Genomic DNA, 14,416 nt, shown 5'->3' on the forward strand with positions numbered 1-14,416 from the left:
CAAATAATCTTAAAATATTTAAAATTAAGTTTTTTTTTAAAAACAATTTAAATTATTGGTGATATAAATATATTCCTCATTAATAATTTTTTAATTGGTGAAAAAAAAAATTCTCACCAAAAGTTTTAAATTTTTTGCGCCATCAAAAAAAATTAGTGAGAAAAATTTCGGTGACGAAACTTAATTTTTTTCTCATCTAAAAGTAAGTATTTATTGATGGAAATAAATTTCGTCACCTATTATTTTTATTTTTTTATTATACGTGACAATTTATAATTCCTCATAGATTATTCTTATTTAGTAACGAAATCTATTTTTTTTTACTAATTTTTGTCACCATACCAAAACAGAGAATAAGAGAAAGAGATACCAGAAAAAGGGCAAAAAGAAATCAGTACCAAATTGGCGAGTGAAGAAGATGCGACAGTTAATGGCGGAGGCAATCGACAAGGCTAATAGAGGCGACGATAATGGCGATCGGCGTGGTGGAAGAGCAAGAGGTAAGACAATTAATATCATATTTTGAAAGAGAAAGAGAGATATGATAAACAGAAAAGGGGTAAAAAAATTAATACCCCATTTTTTTTTTTAATTAGCGCTCAATATATCAAAAATTTCCCACCAAAATTGGTGATAATATTATTTCCTCACCAAAAGATCTCAAAAATATTAAAATGTTTTGGTGACAAAAATATATTCCTTACAAATAATTTTATAATTAGTAACAAATTTTTTTCTCATCAAAAGTCCCAAAATTTTGGCTCCACCCAAAAAAATTAGCGGGAAAATTTTTGGTGAGGAAACTTAATTTTTCGTCACTTAAAATGAAGTATTTATTGACGAAAATAAATTTCGTCACCTATCATTTTTATTTTTTTATTATATGTGACAAAATTTATAAATTCCTCACGAATTATTTTTATTTAGTGACGAAATTTATTTTCTACACTAGTTTTTGTCACCATAAATTACTTTTGTTGTAGCGGCTGCTGTTGCGGTGGTTATTGGCGGTGATCGGAGTGGTTGAGTTGGTCACTAGTGAGGAGTCGGCCATGAGGACATTCCCTATCTATGTATGTCTTATAGCCAGAGAGTGTTGATGTCTATATCCTTTTTATTCTTCAAACTCCAACCGAGAGAGAGATCTTGTGTATCTGTGTGTGATCCGAGAGTGCTGTGTGTTCTGTGTGTGAGTCCCTTCTCAGCTCAAAAATGCTGTCTGTCCATGCCCCGAGAGAGCACTCGAACCTACCATCTTTCCATTGGGAGAAAATCCAATTGCTATGTATGTATTTGTGTTTGGCGCGGAGAGAACAAAGCTCCACAAGCTTGGTCTTGTTTGTGCATATCTGAGGATATAATCTTGAGCAGTCCAAACAGAGTTGCAGATGCGAGAAGAAGTATCGAATTGGATTTTGTCGTTGAGGCTGAGATTAGAAGAGCCTGAATCCGTTTGTCAATTCACATGTGAAGAACCTCCACCAGAGATCAGGACCCCGGCAATGAATATGGAAGATGCCTTTTTTTATCCCTTCTTTCTCTCTCTACTCCCTTTTCTCTCTAAAAAATAATAGGGGTGAGCATGGTCCAGATTGGACCGGATTTGGGTAAAATCAGGACCAATCCGCTATCTACGGTTCCTGAAAAATTAGAACAAATCCAATCCGTTTAAATCATGGAACCAATCCGAACCAATCCATTTAAACACGGATTGGATCGGTTTAGAACCACAGATTCACATAATTAAATAACAAAAAAAAATATATATAATACTTTAATTTCATAAAAACATAAACATAGCGCTATGTTTTTTTATAATAGCGATATACTGTTCTAGAATTTAAACGATCATAAGAAAACTTGTTTTACCATAAGAATTTAGACCATTATAAATTAAAAGTAAAAACTAACAAACAAAAGTAATAAAAGAAGATATTATACAGGTTTAGGTTTGAGTTTAGGTTTTATATAGAATAAGAGAAGATACTATGGGGGAGGATGTATAATAAAAATATAGATTATTTGTATATGGTCCGGATCGATTCCAATCTGGAATCGTGAGGTTCAATCCGGAACCAATCCGTGGACTGTGAATTTTTAATTCTTCAATCCGAAACCAAACCACGGATTCAAAAAACCAATCCAAGCCTATCGAATTAAACTGGACTGAATCAGATTACGAATTTTACAGATTCCTTACTCAAACCCTAAAAAATAATATCTCTCCACTCTTGTTTTCTTTTTTTTCTTTTTTTTCTTCAGAATCCAGTGCCCATGTGCATTGGGCCCTTGACAAATAATGATTCATCACCATAAGTAAAGCACAGCTGACCCTTTTGAGTTACATACATAATGGGTGTGTTTGATTGGACGGATTGGAAAATGGGGGATTAAAATCCATCGGACTTGAGTCCTGGGACTGTGAATCCCCCGGACTATTTGGTCGGATTGGATATGTGTCCTGTGTTTGTTTTTTCATGGGATTTGATGTCTGGATAGGACTATTTTCATTGAATCCAACATTTGGTTGGACGGACTGGATAGGATAAATGAACAAAAGACTATTTTACCCTTTTTCAATTGTTTACTAAGTAATAGCAATGTTAAACATATCTTTAATATTTTAATTATTTTTAGTAAACATTAAACATACTAATGGTTAAATTTTGTTTAAAGATATTTAAACATACTAATATTGATAAAAAAAATTGACTGGTACAGATTATTTTTATTTAAACAAATAAAAATTTATTGTTGAAATTAAACATACTAATGGTTAAATGTTTAAATTTTTATTTAAACAATTAACATTGAAATTATTTTGATGTACAGATTATGTTTAAACAATTAACAAATGTTGATGTAATTAACAATTAACAAATGTAGATGTAATCAAATGTTGACGTATTAAAACATAATTTAATAGACGTTAAATAAATATACATGTTGATATACGGATGTTGAAATAATTTAATAAACATGTTGATATACAAATGTTTAAATGTTTAAATAAAACATAATTTAAATAAATGAAACTATTTATTGTTGAAATTAAACATTTAATTGTTTAAATAAAACATCTATTAAAACATCTATTAAATTTAAATAATGAAATTAAATAAAACATAAACAAAATTTTAAAATAAAACATCAATAAAATATCTATAAAAAATTATTTTAAAAAATTAAATAAATAAAACATTAATAAAAAGTTAAATAAAATTATTTTATTTTTAAATTGAGACATTTAAATTTTATTAAATTTTATTAAATATAATACATAATTAAATAGTAGAGGGTCAAAATTGTCATTTTCGCATCTAATCGAAACAGTAATTAGTCCCCCAAAACAATCCCACCCCCCAGGACAGGATAGTCCCCCATATGGGAGACATGGAGTCCGGCCGGATATGGAGTCCGCCGGACTAAAAAAAAAATCAAACGACGGATAAGGAGAGAAGCCGGACATGAAGTCCAAATAGTGAATAGTCCCCCCTTTATCCCCCAATCAAACACACCTAATATGCTTTGTCCCCACTCTTGTTCTTTTTATTTTTTATTTTTAAAATCAACCAGCAGAGCCAGAGAGAGCCCATGCACGTGTATCTTTTTTTTTTTTAAGCTCAAAGCAAAGATGCTTTGTCCTCTCCTTCGCTTTTTTTTCACCCACGAGGCCACTCCCTCTTTTCTTATCACCCACGAGACCATTCGCATGAACCACGCACTATCTCTTAAAATAATTTATCATTTTTCCCACCCAAAACCTCATCATAATGAATCTGGATCCTCGGCCGCCCTACCCGGCAGCCCCCCAAAACGATGTCGTTTTGGGGATTTTTTGTTTTGTTTTGTTTTTTTTTCTTTTCTTCTTCTTCGTTCTTGCTTTCTCTCTCTTCGAACAGAAACCAGAGGGGAGGGGAGAGGGAGAAGAGGGAGGAAGGAGGAGGGAGGAGGCTGCGAGCTCGCCATCGCAGCTCATCGCCTCGCCGCCGGCCGTCGCAGCCGTCCGATCGTCGCCCGATCCAGCTCGTCGCAGCAGCTGCACCGCCGTCGCCTCCGCCTCCGCCTCCTCCTCCTCCTCCCCCACTGGTTATGGCCCCCTCCTTTCCTTCCTCCTCCTCCCTCCTCCTTCCTCCCTCGTCCTCTCCTTCCTCCCTCTCTTCCTCTGCGTTTTTTTTTTTTTTTGAAAATTTGCCCCCAAAACGACGTCGTTTTGGGGGCTGCCGGGTAGGGCGGCCGAGAATCCGGACTCCATCATAATATATTCTATCTATATTTTAATATATAAACCTATACATGTATATATAAATTGAATCCACTCTCTTTCTTCTTCTTTTTTGTTTTTTGTTATTTTTTTCTTTTTTTTTTGTGTTTTGTTTTTATTATTTTCTATTTCTAAAATACACCACTTCAAAATATATATACACACATCAAATTATATAAAAATATATAAAATTACAAAATACTACAAATTAATAAAATATTAGTGATATAAAATAATTTGGCCAAAATGGGTAAGATATGGGATTAAAGCTTCAATCTGATTTTTCTGCTAAGATATTCATAAAATGGCATATTCCAATTTATATCATGGGATGGTCAAAAGAAAGCGCCTAAGTCTTAAGGCCGGTCAAAATGGGGCGTATACATCTTACAGTAGGAGGGAAGAGGCAAGCTGCACTACTACAAGCAATGACGCACCTGAAAGAGAGGTGCTGGGACAGCTAGGTAGTAAGGATCAAATCCTAATGACCGGTCAAATCCTAATGACATATTCCAATTTATAAAATGGCATATTCCAATTTATATCATGGGATGGTTAAAAGAAAGCGCCTAAGTCTTAAGACCGGTCAAAATAGGGTGTCTACACCTTACAGTAGGAGGGAAGGGGCAAGTTGCACTACTACAAGCAAGGACGCGCCTGAAAGAGAGGTGCTGGGACAGCTAGGTAGTAAGGATCAAATCCTAATGACAGACAAAAGCCAAAAAGAAGGCGTCGTCAACGTCCCTGATCCTAAAGCGTCCTCAGATCCCTCTACTTGCTGGAAGTTGTTTGTAGGAGAGATGTGAAAACTCTTTGTGGATGGAGCGTCCAATAGGCACGGGGCTAGACTTGGGATAGTCCTCATCTCACCAGATGGCTTGACCATTGAACAGGCTGTCAACTTCGGTTTTCCAGTATCCAATAACAAGGCGGAGTATGAAGCATTGTTAGCTGGTTTGAAGTCAGCTTACCAAATGAAGGCCACCGAGCTGATGGTGTATAGCGACTCCCAACTAGTAGTCAACCAAATTTTGGGCAATTATGAAGCGAAGGATGATAGAATGGCCAAGTGCCAAGAGTTGGTCATAAAGGAGATCACGAAGTTCAAAGTGATAAGGATAGAGTACATCAGCCGAGAAGAAAATAGCAAGGCGGATGAACTGGCCGATTTTGCATCGATGGTGGATACATCTATCCCACACCCATTGCTAGTGGACTTCCTACCAAGACCGAACATTGAGAAACTTGAAGCGCTCGAGGTATGCTACGCCAAGTTAGGCCCCTCCTAGATGGACCCCATTGTGGTGTTCTTAAAAGATGGTATTTTGCTAAAAGAAAAAAAGAAAGCCAACAAGATTAGGGTGAAGTCATAGCAATTTTGGCTCTACCCATCGCTTGCGTTGTACAAAAAGTCCTTCACAGGACCGAACTTGAAGTGTGTCCATCCTAGCAAGGTCGAAGCATTCTTGTTCGAAATCCACGAGGGCATTTGTGGAAGTCACCAAGGAGGAAGATCTTTGGCTTATTGAGCTATTCCTCAGGGGTATTGGTGGCCATACATGGAAACAGAAGCAAAAAAAAAAATATGTCAAGAAATGCGAGAAATGTCAGAAGTTCGCGCATCAAATCCACCAACTAGCTAGAGAGCTCTTATCTTTATTGGGGCAATGAACTACTTCACAAAATGGGTGAGGGCTGAGGCGCTTGCATCCATCAAAGAAAATGATGTGAAGAAGTTTGTATGGCAGAACATCATAACCCGGTTTGAAATTCTCAAGGCCTTGATATTCGACAACGACGCTCAATTTGATAGAAGAATCTTCAGGGAGTTTTGTGAAGAGCATAAAATCGAATTCTACAACTCCACGCTGGCCTACCCTTAAGCCAACGGCTAGGCCGAAGCCACCAACAAAGTAGTCTTAGATGGTTTGAAGAAAAGGCTAGAAAAAGTGAAAGGGAAAAAGGATATAATGGGCATATCGAACTACATCTAGACGGTCGACTGGCGAAACGCTTTTTTCCTTGGCTTATGGCATGAAAGCAGTGATCCCCCTGGAAGTTGGCCTCCCCATTATTAGAAGCAAAAATTTTGATCCTGATTTGAATAAAAAGGCTATAGCCTTGGAGTTAGATCTTGCCGAAGAAAGAAGAGAAAGGGCATTGGTCTACATCGCCTTGTATCAACACGAATTGTCTAGAAAATACAACAAGGCGGTGCATCCAAGGCAATTCAAGATTGGACACTGGATACTACGTAGAGTAATGGGAAACACTTTGGTACCAGGGGATGGCAAATTAGGACCCAACTGGGAGGGGTCGTACAGAGTGAAGGGTTTAGCAGGAAAATGAACATACCACCTCGAAAATGTGGACGGCCGACCTATCCCAAGGCCATGGAACACAACCAATCTCAAAGTATTTTATTTTATTTTTTATTTTTTATTTTTTTTTTATACTTGTAATGTTCTTTACACATTCAATAAAACAAGTAAACATTTTTTTCGCCTACAATTTCTTTTGGTACTTATTATGTTTGTAAACAAATTATTCAGACTTTTTACCCAATTGGGGGGCAACGACTGTTGGCAGGTTTAACCAACACAACTTTTGGCACTCTTCAGCCGATATAACGATCTAGGGTAAAGAAGGTTGGCAAGTTTGACCAACACAACTTTTTGCACTCTTTAGCTGAGATGAGGATTTAGGCTAAAGAAGGTTGGCAGGATTGACCAATACAACTTTTGTCATTTTTCAGCCGAGATAAGGATCTAGGCTAAAAAAGGTTGGCAGGTTTGACCAACACAACCTTTTACACTCTTTAGTTGAGATAAGGATCTAGGTCTAAGAAGATTGGCAGATTTGACCAACACAACTTTTTGCACTCTTTAGCCGAGATAAGGATCTAGTCTAAAGAAGGTTAGCAGGTTTAACCAACATAAATTTTTTCACTCTTTAGCCGAGATGAGGATCTAGGCTAAAGAAGATTGGTAGGTTTGACCAATACGATTTTTTTTTTTTTTTTGATTCTTTAGCCGAGATGAGTATCTTGGCCAAAAAAGGTAAACAGGTTTGACCAACACAACTTTTTTTTATTCTTTAGCCGAGATGAGCATCTCGGCCAAAGTAGGTTGGTAGGATCAGGTAAAGCCAAGCTGGTTAGTTCGGCTAAGCATGTAGTCAAAAAGAAACAACGCAGTAACTGAGCAAAAAGATAGAACGTTTTCATTAATCGAAAGATGATTATAGTATGTGGGGCATATAGCCCGGTTACATAGCAAAGAAAAGGAACAAAAAGAAAACAATAGCAGCAAAATATAAAGTTCCATCTTGGTCAAGCAAAAAGGTCATCAAGCTCAGCATCTAGGTCACCACGGACTTCACCACTTGGTAATCCGGCCCCGGCCTCACCCTCTTGTGGTAGATGGGTCACGGCCGATCCGTCGATCAAGCTTGGCACGATTTGGCTGGGCAAATCCACTAGAGCGGGCAATGAAGTTTGGAGGTTGAGGTCAGTGTTCGTGGGAGGAGCATCAACTAGATCGGGGATCTCCTGAAGAAACATCTGTTGGACAACATTCGCGTAGTCCATCATGTAGCTCGGTATGAAGTGAGGAGGAGGATTCAGGAATACTTCAAAGTAATGCGCCCGGTTGAGCTTTTCAACCGCAGCCTTCCCGCCGTACTTGAAGAAGATGTCTTTGGCCGTTTCACAATGATGGACGTAGGTTTCTTCGCCCTCCTTGAAACCCCGGTCCTTCACGTCCTCCATCTTCTTCTGTAGCTCCTTGATTTCAGCATTCTCTTTTTTCTCTAGCTTAACAAGTTTGTGCAAATACCGATTCTTTTTCTCGGCCAGGGCTTTTTACTTCTCTACCTCAACTGCACTGACCTGCTTGGCCAGCTTCTTCTTCTAGGCACTCAGCTCGGCCAAAGAAGCCTTTAGGGCCTTTAGCTCGGCATCTTTCGCATTCACCTTGGCGATGGCTGTCTTAGTCATTTTTCGCAATTCAATAACACGTTGGTGAGCAATGTGACTTTTCTGAACAGCCTGCACAGCGTATGAAGTGATAAGTTAAACCGCACCAAGAGATGATAAAAATAACAGTTATATTAAAGTTTCAAACTTTACCAAGACCATCGACTTAGTGGCAGACCGAATCGCCTTTAGCTCAGTCAAATGGTCGTGCTTTTCTATATCGACTGGAAGGCACAGGCTTTTGGATAGGCTAAAGGCCAGCAAGTGGTCTTTTTTAGCGGCAACCAAGTCAGTTGTGGTCACATCGCGGCCTTTAATGGTCACGGCTAGAGCCCATACCGAAGGAGAAGATAAACTATCACGACCGGAGTGGCAGCCCCCTCGAAAAGGTTAGGTTGCTGGCAGCTTGGTCTCAAGCACCTCGGCCTCTTCCTCATCTACCAGCCGCTGCAGTTGGGTAGCTGAAGTGTGTGACCTTTTGCTAGGCCTTGATGAGGTAGCCCGAGTGGAAGGCAGAGCGGCAACGATCTCGACAGTCTGCTAGTTGGAGGTTGCTTGGTCTGGACCTTGACATTTGAGGTGGATGCTTGCTCAGTGATCAGAGTTCGGACGGCTTTCCTTTTGGCCATCTCCTATTCTTCGATGAGTGGGATTAGGTTGATTTTGGGAAGGTTGGGGTTGGGCTCAGGTAAGGACTCCAAAAGGAAGTTGGTTACTTTAGGCTCCATTTGGTAAGCAGTTGGAATTATAGTTCCACCCATTGATTTGAGTGTATTGTTTGTTTTGAGCTTTCAAATCATAATTCTACACTCATTTCTCAAAACTCAATTCAAAACATAATCATTACTTTTCAAAACTCATAACCAAACACATAATTCAAAACTCTTTTCAAAACTCAATTCAAATCAATATTTTAATTTTGTTAAGATTTTAAATATTTTAATATTTAAATATGTTACGATTTTTTTATTTTTTTAAATATTTTTAAATATTTTAATTTCAAAATATTATGATTTTAATTTTTAAAATTTTAAAATATTTTATAAAAATAAATTCAAACTCTACTTTATAAAAATATTTTGTAAATATATATATATATATATATATTAATGTATTTGGTTACGATTTGAGTGTAGAGTTGTTTTTAAATTTAAAATATTAACATTTTAAATTATTTAAATTTTTTGAATATTTAAATTATTTAAATTTTTTCGATTTAAATTTTTTGAATATTTAGTTTTATTTTTTACTTATTAAATTTTTTAGATTATTTAAATTATTTAGATATTTATGATTTAAATTTTTTGAATATTTATTTTGAAAAAAAATTATTTCCTTTGTAGTATTTTCAATTAAAAAATTGATTAATGTTATTTTCTGTTAATAATAAATTTTTTTAATTGAATTTTAAAAAGAGTTTAATTATGAGTGTTGATCCAAATTTTCAATAGTGTGAAAGTAGTGTGTTTTGTTTTGAGTTACAACAATTTGAATTAAGTTTTGAAAACTTTTTCCAAAACTCATAATCAAACAAGTTTTCTTACTTCACATGTCAAATCAAACTTTTAAAACTCAATTCCACACTCAATTCAACATTTTATTCAAAAACCATAACCAAACAAATTTTCTACACTCAAATCATAATTCCACAACTCACAAACTCAAAATACAACTCATACTCTCAAATCATATTTACAAAACTCTACCAAACGGAACCTTAGTCTTTCTCCTATCACTGTAGCAGTAGATCGGCTGACATTAAGCAGTTCAGCCCAATCTCGATGTCGGTAACGTAATGCGGCTTGGAGTGCGGCTTGATTCGCTTAGGCGTAATTTGATTTAAGTTAGTTCAAATCTGCAAGAAGGACAAAATCACAAGGGTTAGTGTGGCAGGTGTTAAAGTAGCAAGAACGATTTATCCCGTTGTTCCAGTTGATGTTGTAACCCGGTATCTGGGCTTCCTGGTCTTCAAAATTTTCAAACACCCAGAGAAAATCATTGTCATTTAGGTCTTTATCTGGTGTACACTTGACGATTTTCTCTTGGCCCTTTCTTATTTTGAGGTAGTAGACCCAACCGTCATCATTTTGGTCAAGCGAGTACTAATGGAATAGCTCAGCCAATCCGAGGTTGAGGTCGAGGCGGCGATGTAGCTTGGCTACTCCATTGATAATTCTATAGGTATTGGTGGATAATTGGGTGGGGCATAGTTTGGTTTGCCTAAGGAACTCGCAGATAAGTGGTTGGACTGGAAACCGACGTCCCCCTTCTACGATGGGCACCACGGAGAACAGAACAAAACCTGGCTTGCCCCCTGGTGTGGTGTCTAGCTTGGCTAGGAAAAGGTGGACATCGTCTGGAATGTTGTAATCCCTTCGAAATTCGGCCATGACACTAGGCGAGTTCACCAGAAATCGGTATTTGCCCATTATCTTAAATTTACTATGTTAAATATTGTGTGCACGGTAGCCTGCCATGATACTGATATGGAATTGGTTGGCTTGATTGAGCAAAGCCACCCAGGGGCAAAGTGCAAGGTGTGCCTAGCCAACCTAGTCAAGTCTGCAAAGTGGAAATAAAAAGGTGTTATGCCCAAGTGACAAACCGAGCTAAGTAAGAGTCAAGACTAATCAAGTGGAAATAAAAAGGGTTTGTCTTCACCAATTGGGTCTGTCCAATGTTGTATCCTAGTTAAATCCAAGGCACAATTATGTTCTTTTTCATTGCCTCAACTTGTATGCTTGGCCTTCCTCTTATCCTTTTAGTTAGTGCACATTGCACATGCATATGACCCTTAAATTCCAATTAAATAAACCCATCCACTCAAATTTTCCTGTACTATTTATTTTGTTCCATCGAAATCTCCAGAATTTAGGGACTCAAAAGGTCTATTTTATTTCTTTCCATAGAGTGATTGTTTATGTTTTGTTAGCTACAATATTTAGGATTTTTTGTGGTCTTTTGAGAAATCATAAGTTTGCATGAGTGACTTTTCTTTTTCTTTTTTTATTGCTAGTGACTTTTCCTGCTGCTGTTTTGTAGCCTATAACCGGATATGGAGTGGCTAGAGTTTTGTATTCTGGACATCCAAACTTTAAGAAAGGTGACTTGGTTTGGGGAATGCCTGGATGGGAAGAGTATATTATCATTAAAGCACTAGAGAGCGTATTTAAATTCAAAATACAAATGGGCCTCTTTCTTATTATACAGGAATCCTTTGTAAGTTTGTTTAATTTGTTTGCTTCAATTATTGCAAGTGCAATAAGCTATATTACATAGACTGGATATGAGTGTTAGGTGCAGGTATGTATCTATAGGTCAGACTCGTTAAACCATAAATTTAAAGGTACGCAGACTCGGCAAAAAATGTCTTATTTTTATATTTTTAATCAAGTATGTGAGATAAAATGGTACTATATTTAACTTACAACGTCAAAAAGACATTTCTAGCAATTATACAACAATATGTATATGTAATAATAGTGTTATATACTATCATATAAGAAGTGTCCATTGAAAAGTAACTGATACATATCCCATACCCTTGTCAAAGTGTCGGGTGTCTGACACGGGTATTTGATTTATTTTGAAGATTTTTTTTGTAACATAGGCAATAATAAGTTCTCTTATATTTTTTAGTTACAAGAATCATTTTATCTTTGTGCAACATCACAGCTTGATGTGGTTAGCAGGACATGAGGCTGAAAGAAGTTTTCTCTGTTTCACTTATTTTTGTCTAACTTTAAGAAGGTCAACAATTATACTCAATGAGATTATCAAGGATCATTTGTGTTGGGGATTAATATTATGAGAACGTTCATTCTGAGAACTAACTGCTTGACATTTGAACAGAATAAGCTCCCAGTATCTTTTACTAGCATTAGTTTGGAATTATGAAGTGATAATATGTGCTCTCTCTCATATTTGCTGAAATTTTCTCTCTGTCATTTTGCATCTCTATAATGGCATCATGGGTCATTAATTGCACTAGCCTTTGTTCCAATATATGGGGTCTTTGAGAAGCTTCTTTAGGTCCAATATTGAATATTAGGTAACTTGTAACTAGACATGCTAAATTTATGGATCCTGTTGGTGTCTGAAGAATAAAATTGGGGATGTAGCATTGGAAGTCTCTCTCTCTCTCTCTCTCTCTCTCACACACACACACACACATACACACACACACACACAAAAGATTACAGATGTTTGCACGAAACTCTATTTTCTTTTACTACTTTTTTTTTTTTTGATAAGTACATTTTCTTTTACTATATTTTAATTTAATGAATAGCTTATTCCTTTATTTTTGGGCTAGCAGTTTCCACTAATTAGACTGAATATACCAACTCAATATATTCATTAATATTATTATGCAATGCAATTGATAGATATAGCATTTTTTTCATGCATACTAGCATTAGTTTACAACTAATTTCTATCCAAAACTTTCTTTTTTTCTTTTTTCCTTCACTATGCTAAACTTGCAAACTGACGAAGTAACTTTAATCCTTCTGACCATTTGTGGACATTATGTTGGTTTGGTGAAGTAGAATCACATCACTTGTTCAAAGTCCTGTGCACCACCTTTCATTTGACATTTTCAGGTAGTTGTTGTAAGGTAGATAAATTTTTACTTGATTTTAGGATAAGGTGAATTTAGTATGTGAAATTTTTCATTGTCCCTTCTAGATCTATGGCTTTGTATTCTCACTTTGACAATTGATGAAGTTTATTGCTAAAATTTTATAGAAGGCAAGCATTTTGTTATAGTTCAGTTAGTAATTCAATCCATCAGAGGGCATATATTGCTTGGAATTTTCAAAGCCTTAGTTATCATGCTTCCATCTATAAGATATGCAGAACTCGTGTTTTTATCAAATTCTTTGTTTGTTTGTTTGTTTTTTTTTTTTTTTTTTTTTTTGGGATGCTCAATTATTTCTTTGAATTTGCATTTTGTAGGCATGGCTGATATGACGGCCTATGCTGGTTTTTATGAGCTATGCTCTCCAAAGCAAGGAGAGTATGTTTTCGTTTCAGTTGCCTCTGAAGCTGTTGGTCAGCTTGTTGGGCAGTTTGCAAAGTTATTAGGCTATTATGTGTTGGAAAATGGCTTTAGAAAAATCTTATTTTTTGCTAACTTTGAGCATTAATTAAGGTGGGACCCAAGCATTATTTTTAACGTTTCTCATTGGGTTCATGTTTAATGCCGCATAGTGAATAACATCGCGTATTTGGTTGCTCAAAAGCATTTCCGGATGAATGAGAATTCAACGCACATTTTCGGGTTTGTAGATATGGCTTTAGGTGTGTTTCCTACACATTTGTGAAATGTGCTTGTCCCACATTGGAAAAGCTTAAGGATTTGAATAGGTTTATATACTCTAGCTTGGGATACTTGGGATGGACCCCAAGGGGTACCTAAGTTTGTGGAAGGGTGAGGTTATGGATAAAGTGGGCTCGACCCATTAGACCCAAAACAAAAACCACACGCATGCACCACCGTCTGTTCGGTCGGTCAGGCGGACTGGCTTGGGCCCGGGTGCGTGGTGTGAGATTGGGTTGGGCTTGTAATTTATTTATTTATTTTTAATTAAAATAAATTGGTCTAGATTTTTCCTTTACCCAAACAGGTTCAAATGGTTCAAAACAGGTTCACACCTGTTGAATTCAAACTGTATCTGTCCAAACTATTATTGAATCTGTCCGAACAGTTGCCTATCTGTTGGCACCTGTTCGAATAGCCACCATTCCTGCTATAAATAGTTGGCCATCCAGCATTCATTTCCATCGAATTTTTGGAGAGCTTTTTTCTTCCTTCTTCCTCTTTTCGTCTTCCTATTATTCCATCTGTTCTGCATTTTATTTTAAGAAGAAAAAGAAATAGTCACAACAGGGTTTTGGTTCGCCAGACTTGAATTTGCAGTAAATTCAAGTGTTAGTCGTTGCATCCTGGGAAGTAGATGCCGGTTAAAACTCGAAGCACCGGAGCAAGGGCGAAATCTACTTTAAGGAGATTGTGTCCAACACAAGCCTCGACTTAAAATTTCTGTAAGCATTTAATTCAGAATTTAATTTATATAATTATTTTCTGAATTATTTCATTTTGTTGTTTATTTAAGCCTCGACTTAAAATTTCTGTAAGCATTTAATTCAGAATTTAATTTATTAAATTATTT

General features: G+C 36.5%; 1 pseudogene; it reads left to right on the plus strand.

Moving 5' to 3' along the window:
• The first annotated feature begins 13,132 nt into the window (after positions 1-13,132).
• LOC114305494 (2-alkenal reductase (NADP(+)-dependent)-like) overlaps positions 13,133-14,416 on the plus strand; it is a 47,669-nt pseudogene continuing 46,385 nt past the window's right edge.

Source organism: Camellia sinensis, chromosome 6 (assembly GCF_055761805.1).
Source record: "Camellia sinensis isolate YWXY chromosome 6, ASM5576180v1, whole genome shotgun sequence".
NCBI lineage: Eukaryota > Viridiplantae > Streptophyta > Magnoliopsida > Ericales > Theaceae > Camellia > Camellia sinensis.